Genomic DNA, 16,282 nt, shown 5'->3' on the forward strand with positions numbered 1-16,282 from the left:
GTTGTATTAACATGCCCTCTGACCTTCCCTATTTTACTTTGTTAAGAGACATTGTTCTTGTGGAGTTTCCACACACAACTCCGTCGGAAGTGCGAGCGGCCATTAGGCGCAAGTGCAACAATGAGCAATTTAGCAACAAACATTGAAGTTTGCTTGCTGTTCCACAATGTTTCAATTTTGTTTTCTTTCAGCATTCTTTTTTTTGTTGAAAACATGGTGCATTTTGTTCTGTTTTTCAGTGCTAAAACCATGTGAGGATTTAATAAACACAGTTTGAGTTCATTATGTGTATCTGTGTGGTATTGAAGTTACATGTTATTTATTGTAATGACCCTGACAAGTGCATTCAGCTTTGGGGAAGAAAGTATATTTTTACTCAAAAATAATATATTTATGGTATATTTCTTGTTTGTTTGGAAGACACTCTTAATTAATTTGTAATGTACTTGTAATACAAAAAAGTACGCTTTAATATCACTAATCAAGCATGAAAATACGCATGTACTTAAAGTGTACTAAGTATACTTGAAATTGTCTCAATTTAGCATCAACAAGTACACTAAATACACTTAAAGTTATACTTTAGTATAATTTAATTATAACTAAAATACACTTAGTACAAAAAAAAATTATCCCAAATAGCACACTTCAAGTTAACTAATCATTAATATACTTGAAGTATACTGACAATTAGTCTGGCTGCAAGTATACTTAGCATACCTTTTTTTCACTAGGGGACATATGCAAAGGTCTCCATTTGATCTCCATTTAATCTCTTTGCTATCTCAGAGAAACAATTGAGTTATAAAAGAGATCTTATTATTGGTTTCTTATGGCAAGACACATGCAAATGTCTGAATTCAACCTTTTTTAATCTCTATGCAATCACAGAGAAGCAATCGAGGTTTAAAATGTCTCATTTGTGATTTTATTTTTTAATAGGAAACATGCAAAAGTCTAAATTTGATCTCCATTGAATCTCTTTGCTGTCTCAGAGAAACAATTGTGATAGAGAAGAAATCTCATCAGTGATTTTTTTTAAAAGATGGAAAGACACATTCAAAAGTCTCCAGTTGATCTTCATTGAATCTCGTTGCCTTGTCAGAGAATAACAATTGAGATATAAAAGAGATCTCAGCGGTTTCTTATGGTAAGACATATGCAAAAGTGTCAATTTGATCTTTTTTTAATCTCATTGCAATCTCAGCGAAACAAATCAGATATAAAAAGAGGTTACATTAATGTTTTTTTAAATGGCAATACACAAGCAAAAGTCTCCATTTAATCTCATTCCTTTTTATGGAGAAATAATCGAGATATAAAAGAGATCTCAGTAAAGATTACTTATGGGAAGACATATGCAAAAGTCTCAATTTGATCTCCATTTAATCCCATTGCTTTCTAGGAGAAACAACTGAGATCTTGTGATTTTTTTTATGGGCCCATATGTGACAACGACATCACGTTCTACTGTTTAAAAATAGAATGCAGTACGCCAGCATTCCTGTCTGAACGTAGCCCACCTCTCTCATTTGCTTTTGTTCTTTCCCTCCTTTTTTGTTGTTTGTTGCTTCTACAGTCTCTCTGCGCCTCCAGATACTCTATCTTTGAGTTTCTCTAGGGAGTATTCGACTGAAACGAAAGGTCTGTTGTTCACAACTCCTCCTCGTCGCTAACACATTTACACTTCGGCAAAGCTCTGATCATCTCTGATGCTAACAAACACACAACGACTCACACAATCCCGCTGTACATGCAACAGAACACACACACAAGCTGCTGCAAACGCTCCCTGTTTTAATAACAAAATGGTGCACACCGAAACGCCTTCAAAGCTTTGTGTTTCCAAAACCATTTCCAGCTCAAAATCAGCCGTGAAAGGCAATATATTCTGATTTCCCAGGACAGAACGAGCTATTTAAGAGAAACGCAGACAAACTTTCTGTAATTTCAAGTTTGCCCTACCACATATGGGATTATTTTAGCTAAAAATTCCCTTCAGATCGAGTATATGTAAACAGGATTTGGTGTGTTTACTTGTGTGTGCACTGACAATATTGTTTGCACAGATCCATGTTAAATATCTACAAATTTAAATACAACTAACTCTCTCTACTTTCTCCCTAGAGGAAGGGAGAAGCTGTGAAGTTCAAATCGCTAAACCTCTGCAAAGCCCTGATGGGTTGCTTATCAAGAGCCAAGAGAGGAAAGAGTGACTGGCTCTCAGTATGTATGTGTGTGTGTGTGTGTGTGTGTGTGTGTGTGTGTGTGTGTGTGTGTGTGTGTGTGTGTGTGTGTGTGTGTGTGTGTGTGTGTGTGTGTTACCGTCTGATGAGATATTTCGAGGAGAAGAGGTGCTTGGGAGATTTTCAGCATTCTCTCACAGGGATCTACTCCAAATGATGAACAGAAAGCAGTCCCGGTCTTGGGAAAGCAGTCTTGAAGTCCCGGAACCACTGACAAAATTAAAAACATAAGAAGAAACTACAATAGTTGCTTTATTTTCCCCAATACTTCTTTAAGTAATCATACACAAGGGATAACACTTAATTTTTCACATCATAAGAGGAAAAATATGGCCCAAGTTGAACAAAATTAGTTAGTTAATTTCATACTGAGTTGCTAGCAATATGCTAGCTAAAGCTAAGCTAGGCATATTTCTACTACAGATTAATGCCAGGTTCAGACTACACAATATTTTTGTCTGTTACAACTTTTTGTCCCTATCACGGGCAAGAAACATGTCGGACTACACGTTGCTTCCCGACCAATCATCGCTTGCTGTATTTAATGACATGCGGGATGTCATAGAGAAGGCGTAATTAATGACAGACTTCTGGAAACAAGAGCATAAACAAACAATGGCTACCAAAGATGATATCATGTAGTCTGAACCCGGCATAAGATGGGAAGTACATACTTCTAAATATGTTGACATGCAACTACATCTTAAGTCAGTGTTTTAAAAATGTTAGCTTTAGCATTACTAGCTAAATATATTTAGGGTTCAGACATGTTCAACAGCAGTCACAAAATACTAGTCTTCTGTAGAACATGTTCCTTTTGGTGTACTTTTGTATTGTATTACACTAATCTCAGACTCTCATATTACAGTATATTGTATGCAAATGGATCATAAATTAAGCCACAAACTAATTACCATACCGTACCCAATCACAAGCATTTTTCTCTGTGGAATAAGATACGGTTCTAAATCATTCACAAGTAACTCGATTCAGTTTTGATTTCCTGTTGATTTTAAATACATCTTACCTTGCTAAAGGGCATTCTGGGACAGGTCTTCCTTAAAAATACACTCAGGAACTCCCCGGTGAGGTAAATACAGAGAGAGAAACCCTTCTCGCTCGATTGCTGAACCACCATCAGAAGTTTGCAATTTTCTCACCAAGGCTTTGGCTTCCAGAGGGTACCTGCGAAATTGACTGAAAGGGGAAGAGAGGCCCTTAGATGGAGTAAAGCTGTCAGTCATTCAGCCCAACCAATCAGTTCTCACTGATTAAATCCTGAGCACTACTCAGTCACTTTATGTGACTACACATTCCCACCCACTATTTCTGCTAGGCTCCAACCATCTCTCAAAATGCAATGCTCAGAGCTATTTGTGAGTGTGAATCATGTTAATTCTCATGAATTATTTTTTTCTAACATCAATTAGCATGGTAGGAGTTGCCCCTAGCAGTGTGTTTTTGTTTACGTCCTACACCTCTAATTAACATAGCTTCTTTCTTTTCTTTGATGAACTAAGCTGTCAGCGGCGACTCCATCAAAGCAAGAGTCAATAAAACTGTTATCCGAATTATGTAAAGATATTCTTGTTCTACAAGATTTTCTTGACGTTCCTCTTCCACTTGATCCATGGTGAACGAAATAAGCTGCAACAATGTCGTAACTCAATTTTGAGTTATTTGCTCCTTGCTTGGAGAGCAGGTTGGCCAACTGATATTCAGTCTTGCTAATCAAATTAACACAATCAAATTGTTCCCTTTTATGGAATTGTTTCCCTCTAAAACAACCTCAGGCTAGTTGTTTTTGTATGATGAGCACTAGATTGAAATAAAAAAAGAAGAAGAAACTGCTCTGGAGGCGACAAAATATGATGGAGAGTGGGTAATTTTGTCTTGTGAAAAAAAAAAAAAAACTAACACCATCTTGCCTTGTTGACTCGTTTCCAGTTGGATCCATCAATCAAATTTCACTGTTTTTTCAGCACTAAAATGTTCATTGAATCTCTCACAGAGATTGGTCCTCTGTTTTTTTTTCATTTATTTAAGGAATTGTTTTGTGAATGTTTTCTATGCCGCTAAAAAGTTTCGGCAACCACTCTAGTTTTAATGTCATTCCCAAAACACAACAGCGATGAGTATGCATAATATATATAATATATAATTTACAGTCCTGAGTGAATTCTAAGTACATTTAAACAACATTTACCTGCTACATTGTGTCCACCATCTTGGATGCATTTTTCACCCACTGGCCTTGTTTCACTTCATTATGGAGCCATCTCTGTAAATGATACATGTAATTCTATCTTATAATGTGGCCGAAAAAGGTTACTTAAAAGTCATACTTACATTTTGAGTCAACTCAAAATTGATGTCAATTGAGTGTTCTATTAGCATGTCGCTAAGCTAACACTGGGATACTCTACGCATAAAGAAACATAGTACACACAGATATTGTCTAAAAATAAGCCCTTTTAGATTAAAGCAAACCATTATTTAATCTATACTTTTATTATGTGTGTATTAAGTGTATTTAAACAAAATGTATCTTCTTACAGTATGTCCGCCATCTTGTTTTCTTTCACTGAGCCTGTTGTAGTGCATAATGGGACCTTCTCTGTAAAGCATACATGTGTGCAATGCCTTATAATGTGACCAAACACTTTACCTTAGAAGTAATTATTTACTTTTTGGAATAATCAGGCTGAAACATAAACTATGGTAAATTGTTATCTAAAACTGGAATTGTCTAGCCAACCAAAAAAAGAGTACTCTGAACTTCTCACAACTCTAGTCTAAATAATTATCTGAATCATGAAATGGTTTCAGCTATTTAGCAATCTCCAGTCAAGAATGTTAGTGATCTTAAGTGGACTTCTCGGATGGAGTGCATCCGAGGGTTGAACTTGAAAACACCCTTCAGAAGGACCTGCGGTTCCCCGCGGTCTCTGGTGGCAGCTGGTAATTGCATCGGCCAAGCTGTCTCCTTCTTGACCCATCTCTCCTCTTCCCTCATTTTTTCCCCTCCTCCTCCATCTCTCCCTCAGCCCGACATGTTGATTTGTTTGCTCGTTATTTTTAGGCAACATATCTGATGGCAGAGACTGCGCCATTCATCAGTGTCTCTGAACTCCATCGTTTTATCATCTGTACCCAGCATCCTTCTCTCCGAGGTTCATTCCTCTCAACTTCCATCCTGCTGAATCTTGTGTTGTTTTTCCTCGCAGTTGGCCAAAGTTTAGATCATTTCGTAAAGGAAGGTTTTCCAGGGGGAAACGTAAGGACTTCGTTTTCAGACTGTTCAAACCAATATGGACGAGGATCGCAGACTCTCACTGTCTGTCTACCTTCCCTGATGCATATGAAAGGTTAAACCCTGTTAATGACTGCATGGTGCCAATGGGAGAGTGCAGGATTGTAGGTAAAGGTCAGGACTGCATACAAGCTGAGAATAATAAATGCTGACTCTGGAGGTAAATGTTACTTTCTGTATCGCACTCACGCAAACACATTCACAGATACTTGAAACGTATTCCAGGCACCGTTTCTGCTTTTGAAACCATCTTGTAATTGTAATTGTTGGAAAATTAATAAATAAGAGTCTGTCTGATAATGTGTGAAGTTTGACGCAACTGACCTTCTATTCTTCGGTGGGATTTCAACTACTCCAGCATTTTCTGATCCCTTAATGATTCAGTATTTTGAGTTGAATCTTTTCAATTAATTGATTTTAGCAAACTGGTGCGAATGATTCATTCATAAATTGAACAGAATTGTTTTGCATTTTTACCTTGTTGAACCAGCAACCGTCTATTCCAGTCAAGTCCAAAAAAAGGCAGCTTTTATAAAACGGCAGACGTTTTGTAAAGCTTATCACTGTAGATTTCCCGATTCCCTTTCATGCTGCTCAGCTTATATTTAGGCAACAAAATCGCTTTACATCAAAATCCTGCACAGTGTGTGGCCGTAGCATTTGACTATAGTTGAAACACTGCGGAAGAGAAACATGATGAGAAAAAAAGCACCTGCCAGGTTTCACAGCTGGAGTGGTGCATGCTGGGATTGCTAAACTGGGAAAGCAGGGGCCATGCGGATCACCCAATATATGAATCATACACTAATTACTGAATTATTCAAAAACAAAATCACACAACACCTTGGATATGACATGAAGCTCGTTAAAAAAACAATTAGCTTCTTTTAAGTCGAGACGAAATTCTTGATGTGGTGTGACAACTACTGTGGAAGGCGTGGTAATCGTATGCTAACCGGAGCAAATGCTAAAGCGCATTATTTACAGCATGACATGATGGACAGATGGGTGCCTCGATGGGTTCCACCTTTGTGTCACAGTGGCTGATAGCGAATCAGAGTGTTTCATAGAACGTTTGATGATGTGAAGCTCGGCTGGAATTAGTCATATAAGGCCGAGGGATCAATATGTCTCTTTGAATCAGTTTGATGGATGAAAAAAAAGAAGGGGAAAAGCCCCCGAAACTCTTAAACTTCGAAGGTTGTTGCTCTCGAGTCACCATTTAGAGAAAACTTTAAAGAGCAAAGTAAGCCATCAAGGTCAAGAATGATGTGAACCCAAAGCTAAGGTTCATGGACCATCACAGATTGTATAGCACTATGTGAACATTTGATATTTACCAACAGGAGAGATACAACACAGTCTGTTATATATATATATATATATATATATATATATATATATATATATATATATATATATATATATATATATAGATATTTATCCTAGACTGCTATAACTTTAGATGGAGAGCAAATTGAGACTTTTGAGAAGTCTTCTGTTTCTTCTACCAAAAAGTCCCCAGCAATCTCCTCTAGAATAGATCTTAACAATGATCTCAGTGAACTCAAATATGTATCTAAATATTTCTATTCGAAATATTACTTACATCAAACATTATACTGATCATTCCTGAGCTATGAAAGAGCTGCCTTTGAGCAATAAAATGTTCCTCTGGGAAAAATTAGGACTGAAAAATTAGATCTGAAATTAGATCAATTATTTTTTTTCTGAGACAGTAATGAGATTAATTTGAGACCAAATTGAGACATTTGCTTAAGTCATCAGGTCATATGATTTTCTTCCTGAGCTCAAACCGAGATGCAAGTGCATTGTAAGTGAGGGATCTTAATATAAGCTCGAACATCCCAAATGTTTTTCACCTATGAAATGTAATGGAGAAAAGTCAGAAAATGACAGAAAAAATCATAATGAGATCTCAATTTTTTCTGAGACAGAAATGAGATTAAATAGAGACCAAATGAAGACATTTGCTTAAGTTATATGCTTATCAGATTTTCCTCCTGAGTTGCAAAAGAGAACTTAGCAATTGTACAAAACGAAATGCTAAAGTCTCAAAATATTATTTTTCAAGAACAAATTAATACTTAAATAAAACATAAGTGAGAACTCATTTAAGACTTCTGAGCTATAAAAAAGTTATCTTCCAGCAAAAAAGTTTTCCTCTGGGTAAAAATAGATCTTTAATTTTTTTTCAATCTTAGGAGATAATTAAATCTCCTGAGCTTTGAATGAGCAACTTTTTTGTTGTTGCAATTATTGGACAGGACAGTGTAGAGATCCGACAGGAAAGCATGGAGAGGGCATAGAGAGGGGAACAGGATCGACAAAGGACCCCTCAAATCGAACTCGGATCGCCGGAAATGCAGTTGTGCTATATGCCGCTCCCCACGAGACTTTCGGCTCAGACGAAAGAGCAACTTTTGAGGAAAGCAGTAAAACCTCCCTTTGAAACAGCTTTGAATTATGGGCCACAATGTCCATTTTTCTTTTACCAATCACTTTAGAACTGAGGTGATTCCACAGACACAGCACTAGCTGAATAAATACGTCTCGCTGCCAAAACTCTGGGCAGAAATATGATGACCTGGAAGCATTAGATTTCATAGGGATTTGTATCGCTGTGAGCTTGCATTAAATATACCCTTCATACAGCTGTTCCTGGTAAAAGAAGCGGTCATGCAGATTTTTTCTGCAAGCCGCTTTCGAGCAGACAAATAGAAGATGCTGCCTGCTTTGTGGAAAATCTCTATAGAGAAAAAATGTGTGGAAGAACAGAGTGTGTTATTTTAATGAGTCTAACATAACTGTTCAATAGATGGGTGGCCGGCATTGAGGGAGGAGGAGTGTTTATAGTTTGAGACCTATGGCTCACTCAAGATTGCCTTTGAGATCTCATTTGGTTTTATTACCGTAGGGACGAAGACCTGTCTGTATTACCAAGAACTGCGAATGTATAGGGAGGTGGAAAAGATTGAGCACCACATTTCTTACGGGGCTCAAGGATTGTTCGAAGTGAACGTGCCATTACAAGGATATCTGTGCTTGATTGTAAATGACTTCGGGTAAAGGAAATACTTTGTCAGAGCAGCTAATGCTAAGCTAAGTCACTTACACTAGGACAAACCATTAAAACTACATTAAATTACTTTCATAATGTGCTGAATTTCCTTAATGTAAGCTAAGGATCATCTGAACAAACATCTTACCTGCCACGGACTCAAGCAACAACCCCAAATCCCCTCAAATCTACTTCAACATTAGCTAAAAATACATAGCATTCAGAAAAAAAAACACCAGAAAATATAGTTAGTATTATTTTTCTCCATCAACGTGGACTGGATTGCATTATGTTTTTGGCTAGATGCTTTGACTTTTACCAGAGTAAAACTTACTGTAGATGCAGTCTACTCATACTTTAATTTAAGGTAAAATTCTCAAACCCCTGATTTCACTATATCAAAAGAGCTATTTCTATTCCACAAGATGCTTTGGTCGTCCCTTTAAAGTTGAAGTGTTTTTATAGCCGTTTTGTAGCTGATCATGCATAAATGAGAGCGGCTTATTCATATGTAGCACAATAAAATACAAAGCCTGTCAATCGAGCTAAATCGACAGAGCACTGTGAATTCTGCGAGACGAGTGAATCGAATGTGTGTTAATGCATGAACTGCCAAAGTCTTGTTTAAGAAAAAGGAAGGAATAGAGGCCATTTGAAAGTATCTGTAAAAGAAAAAGCATTTATGTACGAGAACTCCTTTGTTCTTGTCTACAACAATCTTTTTTTTTTGTGGAAAAATAAAGAACACGCAAGAGTCAAAGAAATGAAGATGAATGATAGAATTGTAAATGAAAGTGAGTACAGTATGTCAAATTCTTTTTTTTTTTTTTACTTTTCAAGAGCCGAGTGCGAAGATCAATATGCATACTCTAGAATGCGTTTCAAAGAGCGTTTTTTATCAAAATAAATGTAATCTTTTAACTATAAATAAATGCACCGCAGGGCATTTCTAATCTTTGTCTCGCACACATCAGTCTTGCTAAGTACTCGCAAAGTGCAAAATAGGTTGTGTTTAAATCAATAAAAGCATGCTGCTATACTGGGACGTGGCACCTAACAAACAAACCTGAATCAACGCAGAGAGAGTAAGAAACTTGGCAAAAGAAGAAAAGAATGTAACAGACAGATTATGCATACACCACTCACCTCATCCCATGGGTGCGACTGAGTGATCTCGTTTTCAGGAGTTTAAACATTTCAAATGAAAGAAAACACACCTCACTTTCTCCTTTTTAATTCCTGAGAGCAAAAGCGAAAGATTCCTCGTACTGCTTTTAAAAAAAAAGGTTTTCCTGCCAAGATATTGAGCAATTGAGTTGTATGAGTCATTCGCTGAAACTACAAACCTTGTTGTTGGTGTTGGATTAAGATTAAAAGATTTTAGACATAGCGACAAATAAACACAAACAGAACTCATATCCACAATGTAGGCTACTTAAAAGCTAAGCATCGATCAATCTAAGTTTCACAGTTTTCTTTGTATGATGCATGACTAGCAACTAACAAACATGGTTGGAATGGAACTGTAGTATGTCGCTGTCAAGCGGAAACCCACATTTTGTCTTTTTTTTTCATAAATCATTACTTTTTGTCTCCCTTTACGTCTGTCTGTGGGTTTTGCAAATATTTAACCAATGACAAGTAAAGAGCTTGTGACTCGTAACTTCACTGGATCCTCAAACTTTCTGTAACACCTACACAACACCTATATCGTGCCACACACAGATTGGACAATCTCTGCTTGATTACAATTAAACTGGTTCTTTAAATAAGTACAGCGTTCTCTTTACTCATTAAACTCTCTCTATATAAAGACTATATGTATTTGAGGAGTGGAGAAGAGAGTCTTAGCATTTGTCGTCAAGTCATAGCAGTACTGTCTTCAATAGCCTGTGCCTATCACTTTGTCTTTAATAGCTTGATATTTTGGCCAAATTACAGAAAAAAGTGCCAACATAGCAGTAAAATTTATAACTTGTAAGTTGACGAAATGAGATGCTCTTACTGCCTCAGATGCGGCCATTCTAGTGAAGGACAAAATGACAAAAAGTACACTGTAAAAAAAAGTTGCTGCCTTAAATTTTTTTCAAGTTCAATCAATTTAGATGTTTAAGTCATTTTCACTTAAATTACAATAAAGCTGCTGTCCGTAACTTTTTTGGGTTAAAAATGATCCAAAATAAATTTTTGAGCAAGTACATCACCAGCCAGTGTTCAAAACTATCTGCTTGCGGTAGCTCGATTCAAAACGGTAAGCTTGTAATAATGTTTTTAATTCTAGTGGTACTGGTGGATTTCCGTGGGAAATTCGAGCATGTCTTTGCGTCATTACGTCACATCTGTACACATACAGAAGATGTCTCGGCTGGGATGGTGGAGATGGAGATTTATAGCCTTTTCTCACAGCACTTGATATAATTAAACTTTTCAATTTGATGGCGGATCCAGAAAGGTTCAAACGACAATCACCAGTGACAACTGGAGATTCACCCATTGTAAAATGCAAAAGACTTCAGACTTCGGAGGGGCTACAGAAAAAAAGAGACTGCAACTGGACCCATGCGAAAACAAGGATAAATATCGGAAGGGCTATGAAAGGTGGGGTTCAAAACGGACGCAGAGATGGCTTTTTTCCTGCTGGACAGGTAAGACATTCCAATGGTTCAATTATGTAACAGTAGCGCACTTGTTACGGAATAGGCTACTGAACTACAGATAGCCCTAATACACATTAAATGTAGTCACGCAATGCTGATGTTGTTAACATTAATTTGAGAACAAAGTATAATTTGCATAGTTTGACGTGATAAGCGGTCGTTAGATTTAATCAGCACGATTTACTGCAATGCTTTTTTCCATTTACATTTTCCAGTGAAAATTCTTATGTTGGACATACTTATACATAATCTGTGATTCTGAATGACAGTATCCACACTGACGCGGTGACTGACAGCCGCACATTCTCCTCAAAACATTGGATTCATCCGCGCTGTGCCGAGGCACAACCCACGTAAAGTTGATAATTCCGCGAATAACTGCAATTGCAGATTTTGAAAAGAGATGGCGACAAAGAGGAAAAACGTCTCAGGTTACGTATGTAACCATGGTTCCCTGAGAGGGAACGAGACGCTGCGTCAAGCACTGCGGGAACGCTCCTGCGTGAACGCGTCTTGAAGCACTCGTGAAATCAGTCCAATGGCGTGACGAGACGTCGTAGGCGGGTGACGTCATTGACCAGGAAGCTATAAAGCACCCCTGAACCAAACCATGTCAGCTTCTGATAGGTCGAACAAGTTGGTCACAGGCATGCCAGGAGTATGGCAAAGCAACGCAGTGTCTCGTTCCCTCTCAGGGAACCATGGTTACATACGTAACCTGAGACGTTCCCTTTCAAGGGAACTCGCGCTGCGTCAAGCGCTGCGGGAACTGAATACCCACGTCGCCATAATCCTCAGGAGCCTGTATATGTGAAATCATGTGCACATCATACTAGAAACACCCGAGAACCTGGAGTAGAAGCCACATCCAGGTTAAAAAATCTTACAAAGGTGTGCGGAGAGGACTACCCTGCCGCATCACATACCTCCTGAAGTGAAACCCCTGACAACAGGGCCATAGAAGCAGCCATACTCCTAGTAGAGTGGGCTCGGACCTTTAATGGTGAAGGATGACCGGCCGCCTCGTATGCAAGTGAGATAGCCTCGACTATCCATTTACTTAAAGTCTGCTTAGATGCGGGCTTCCCTTTACTCGGGGACCCACAACATACAAACAGCTGATCAGACTAGCGCCACAGGGCAGCTCTGTGGACATAGGCATCCAAAGCCCTAACTGGGCAAAGTAAATTTAGTTTCTCCTGGTCCTGATCTTGGAATGGAGGCGGAGAGAAGGCCTGCAACATTATTGGACCTGCCACATTAGTGGGGACCTTAGGCCCATATCCTTCCTTCGGAAACATGAATGCTTTCACCATACCTGGCGCAAACTCAAGACATGAGGGAGCAACTGAAAAAGCTTGTAGATCCCCGATTCTTTTCAGAGAAGAGATAGATAGATAGATAGATAGATAGATAGATAGATAGATAAATAGATAGATAGATAGATAGATAGATTTTAATGTGAGAAGTTTCTCTGGCACCTCTTCAATGGGCTCAAAGGGGGCCCGGGCTAGGCTTTCTAACACAATGGCCAATTCCCAGGTTGGCACCCTTGAGCGTGCCGCAGGCCTTAACCACAGACTACCGCGAAGTAAGCGAACTACCCATGGGTGTCTCCCCACTGATGCCCCCTCTAGAGGAACGTGATAGGCAGATATAGCTGCCACGTACACTTTTAAGGTGGAGGGGGACAACCCCGAAGATAATTTTTCTTGAAGAAAATCTAGAACTGAACCAACTGGGCAGTCAACTGGATTCACAGACTGGCTCGTACACCAGACAACGAGAATTCTCCATTTTAGGGCATACAGCCTCCTCGTAGAAGGAGCTCTGGAGTGCAACATGGTCTCCACTACCTCAGTAGAAAGACCTGAGTTTATGAGCTGAACCCCCTCAGAGGCCAGGCCCACAGTTTCCATAGCTCCAGGCGTGGGTGAAACACTGACCCCGCCGCCTGGGAGAGAAGGTCCCTCCTGACCGGAATTTCCCACGGAGGGCCCTCGAGGGTTTCGCCTGGAAGGCTCTATAGAAATCTGGCACCCTAATGAATGAAGTTAAACTGTGCGCGCGCTGTTCACAGACACCAGAATGAACGAGTTCACAGTAACGTTCATCAGGCAGTAATACAGTATGTGCAGTTCACGTTCACCCAAAATATGAACGAGTTCATGAACTATCGTTCAATGAACGCGTTCAGGCACAACACTGCTCACTACCGTGTGCCGTTTAAAAACAGCAACAAACTCCAACAAAATAAAGTAATTTTATGCAAATCTACAGCCTTTTATCTACAGATCATGCATTATAATGTGAATATATCATATTGGAGAGAGTTTTACCGTGCATCCAAGAGGCGCGCGCGCTGTTTGAATATGAATGGAGAATGATTGACAGCCGCAGAGCAGGGGAAACGAGTTTCCGTATACTTTAATGATGTAAATAGACTTCTTTCCCTCACATTAAGCTATGGAATGACTTCAGATGACTTTGTCACCCAAACTGACGTGAAAAAAGCGGGAGGCGCCGAAAAGCGCGCTGTTTGCATCCCTGCTTGTCAAAACGCGGCAAAGACACATCAAAAAGCTGCTGTAGCAGTATACTGTAACCATTTGGCACTTAAAGAGCACGTCACGACACATAATACCCCGTCTGCTTTTACTAAAGAATATTTTTGACTTATTTATGAAATTCATAACCGATGCTACTAAAATTTATACTGGCCATTGGGGTGGCCAGTGGGGTGGCCAGGAGTCGGCCAGGGGTGGCCACGGCCACCCCTGGCCACCCCCTGGTGGCGCCATTGAGCACCGGACCTTGGGACAGGAACCAAGGATCTTTCCACATCATCAGAGCACGTAGGCATCGCCGCGTGACTTTGATCATGGGAAATGGATTTCCCCTCGGGGAGAATCCCTTGGTTTTTAGCCACCACTGCAGGGGTGACATGTACAGCAGGCCAAAAGGAATCACGTTGGACGCTGCTGCCATCAAACCCAAAAGTCTCTGGAACTGTAATACAGTGAGTGACTGGCCTAGCCTTACCCTGCGCACAGCCAAAGTATGCGTATTTTAGGTCTATTGTGACACACCAGTCCTCGGATCTGATCTGACACGCGATCTGTTTTAACGTGAGCATTTTGAATTTAAATTTTTTGACTGCTCGATTTAGTTGGCGCAGATCTAGAAGGGGCCGTAGCCCCCCACCCTTCTTTGGAACTATGAAGTACGGGCTGTAAAACCCCGACTCTCTGCTGTGGGGAGGAACCCTTTCTATAGCCTCTTTTCGCAGAAGTGTCTGGACTTCTCCTTCCATTACCAGAGCCTGCTCGGAGTTTACCACCGTGTGTACTACCCTGTTGAACCTGGGCGGGCATGACCTGAACTGAATTCTGTACCCTTTTTCTACTCTACGCAGGACCCAATCTGAGACATTTGGCAGAAGTCTCCACACTGCCAGAAAATCTACTAAGGGAACCAGCCTCTCGAGGCTGGTCTCTGGTGTTATTTGAGCGGCCAGCTTGGTGACCTGAAACGGCGCACCTGCAGGAATCAACCGAACTGACCCTCTTCGAGCCCTCCTCGGAGGGTGCGAGCTTCCCCACGCCGCTACGTTTCCGGGCGGACATGACGATGTGAACTCGCTGAGGACCGCTGCGCCCTGAAACACCGGAGATGGCAGGGTTGGTAACACGGCCCCCTGATGGCACCGAGAAGAGACGGGTGCCTCGGCACACCGATTCCCCTCGGAGGGGACTGCCATCAAAGAAATCCCGACGCCCCTCGTCAGGACCTCTTTGCCTGTGCCTTCCTAGAGACAATAACAGTCCTCAGATCTGCTCTACCTCGGGAAGACCTCGGCTGAGCGCGCTGTCCCGACCCCCAGTCTCTCTGAGGGGGAGCACGAGCAGACAAGCTCACCTTTTGCTGGGCTCTATGAGAGGAGGATGTACTCGACTGGGGCTGCTCCCGCCCAGCAGCCCCAGAGACATAGACTTTTCGGGGGAGAAATTTTTGAAATGCAGCCGCCTACTTTTTCGCTTCTTGGAACCTTTCGACGACCGAGTTTACTGAGTCGCCAAAAAGACCAGCAGGGGAGACAGGGGCGTCTAGCAAGAATTTTTTATCTCTTTCTTTTATTTCAGATAAATTTAACCAGAGATGTCTCTCCGTAGCCACCAGAGCTGCCAATGAGCGGCCGATAGATTTTGCCGCTTCCCTGGTGGCTCGAAGAGACAGATCAGCTGCCTTCCTAATCTCCGCTATTGTTTCTCTCCCCACCTCTTCACATTCATCATCCATATCTTTTAGCAGGTCAGCCTGATATGCTTGTAGGACCGCCATAGTATGTAAACTGGCGGCCGCTTGACCTGCTGCCGAGTACGCCCTACCCACTAAAACCGATGTCGTCCTAACTGGCTTAGTGGGCAGCTGCGGGGCTTACAGCGATGATGCACACTCAGGGGAGAGATAGCCCGTAAGCGTCTCTTCCACCTGAGGCATTGCCGCATAACCACGTTGTTTTAACTCTACAATATTAGAATATTCAGATGTCGCTGGGTTAAACACTCTAAAAGATGCTGGTCTAGCGCATGATTTCGACACCTCAGTGTGGAGATCAGGAAAGAACGGTAAGCACCGCTTCGGAGGTTGCGATCCAGTCGGCAAAAATCTTTCATCTAACTTGCTAGTTGACTGATATGATTCCTGCTCACCGGCTGGCCAGTCTAGATTTAATCTAGCAACAGCGTGAGTGACAACCTCTAAAAGCTCCTCTTGTGTGTGTAGTTGTGTGTGATAGTGCAAGGCTCTCTTCATTCTCTAAAGTCACAACATCCAGTTCCTCGGAACTATAATGCTGCTGCACTTGCGCTCCAGCACGAGCAGAAGAAACCGCAGCGCGTGCTTCTGACTCGCAAACTGAAGCGTCGGATCCAGCGGGTAAGGGAAGAGATAGGGGATCACCCGTCTCTAACCCCGCCATCAG

At 40.8% G+C, this 16,282-nt stretch overlaps 1 long non-coding RNA gene across 1 annotated transcript; it reads right to left on the bottom strand.

The window, feature by feature from the left end:
• Nucleotides 1-3,351: 3,351 nt before the first annotated feature.
• Nucleotides 3,352-9,904, bottom strand: LOC143735590 (uncharacterized). Its single transcript, XR_013203244.1, has 3 exons — nucleotides 9,788-9,904; nucleotides 4,453-4,527; nucleotides 3,352-3,443 (listed from the first exon to the last, which is right to left on the bottom strand). It is a non-coding gene; the product is annotated as an uncharacterized LOC143735590 (long non-coding RNA).
• Between the last annotated feature and the right edge of the window lie 6,378 nt (nucleotides 9,905-16,282).

This window comes from Siphateles boraxobius, unplaced genomic scaffold (genome assembly GCF_051911475.1).
Source record: "Siphateles boraxobius isolate OS27281-9 unplaced genomic scaffold, OSU_SipBor_1 13, whole genome shotgun sequence".
Classification (NCBI taxonomy): Eukaryota; Metazoa; Chordata; class Actinopteri; order Cypriniformes; family Leuciscidae; genus Siphateles; species Siphateles boraxobius.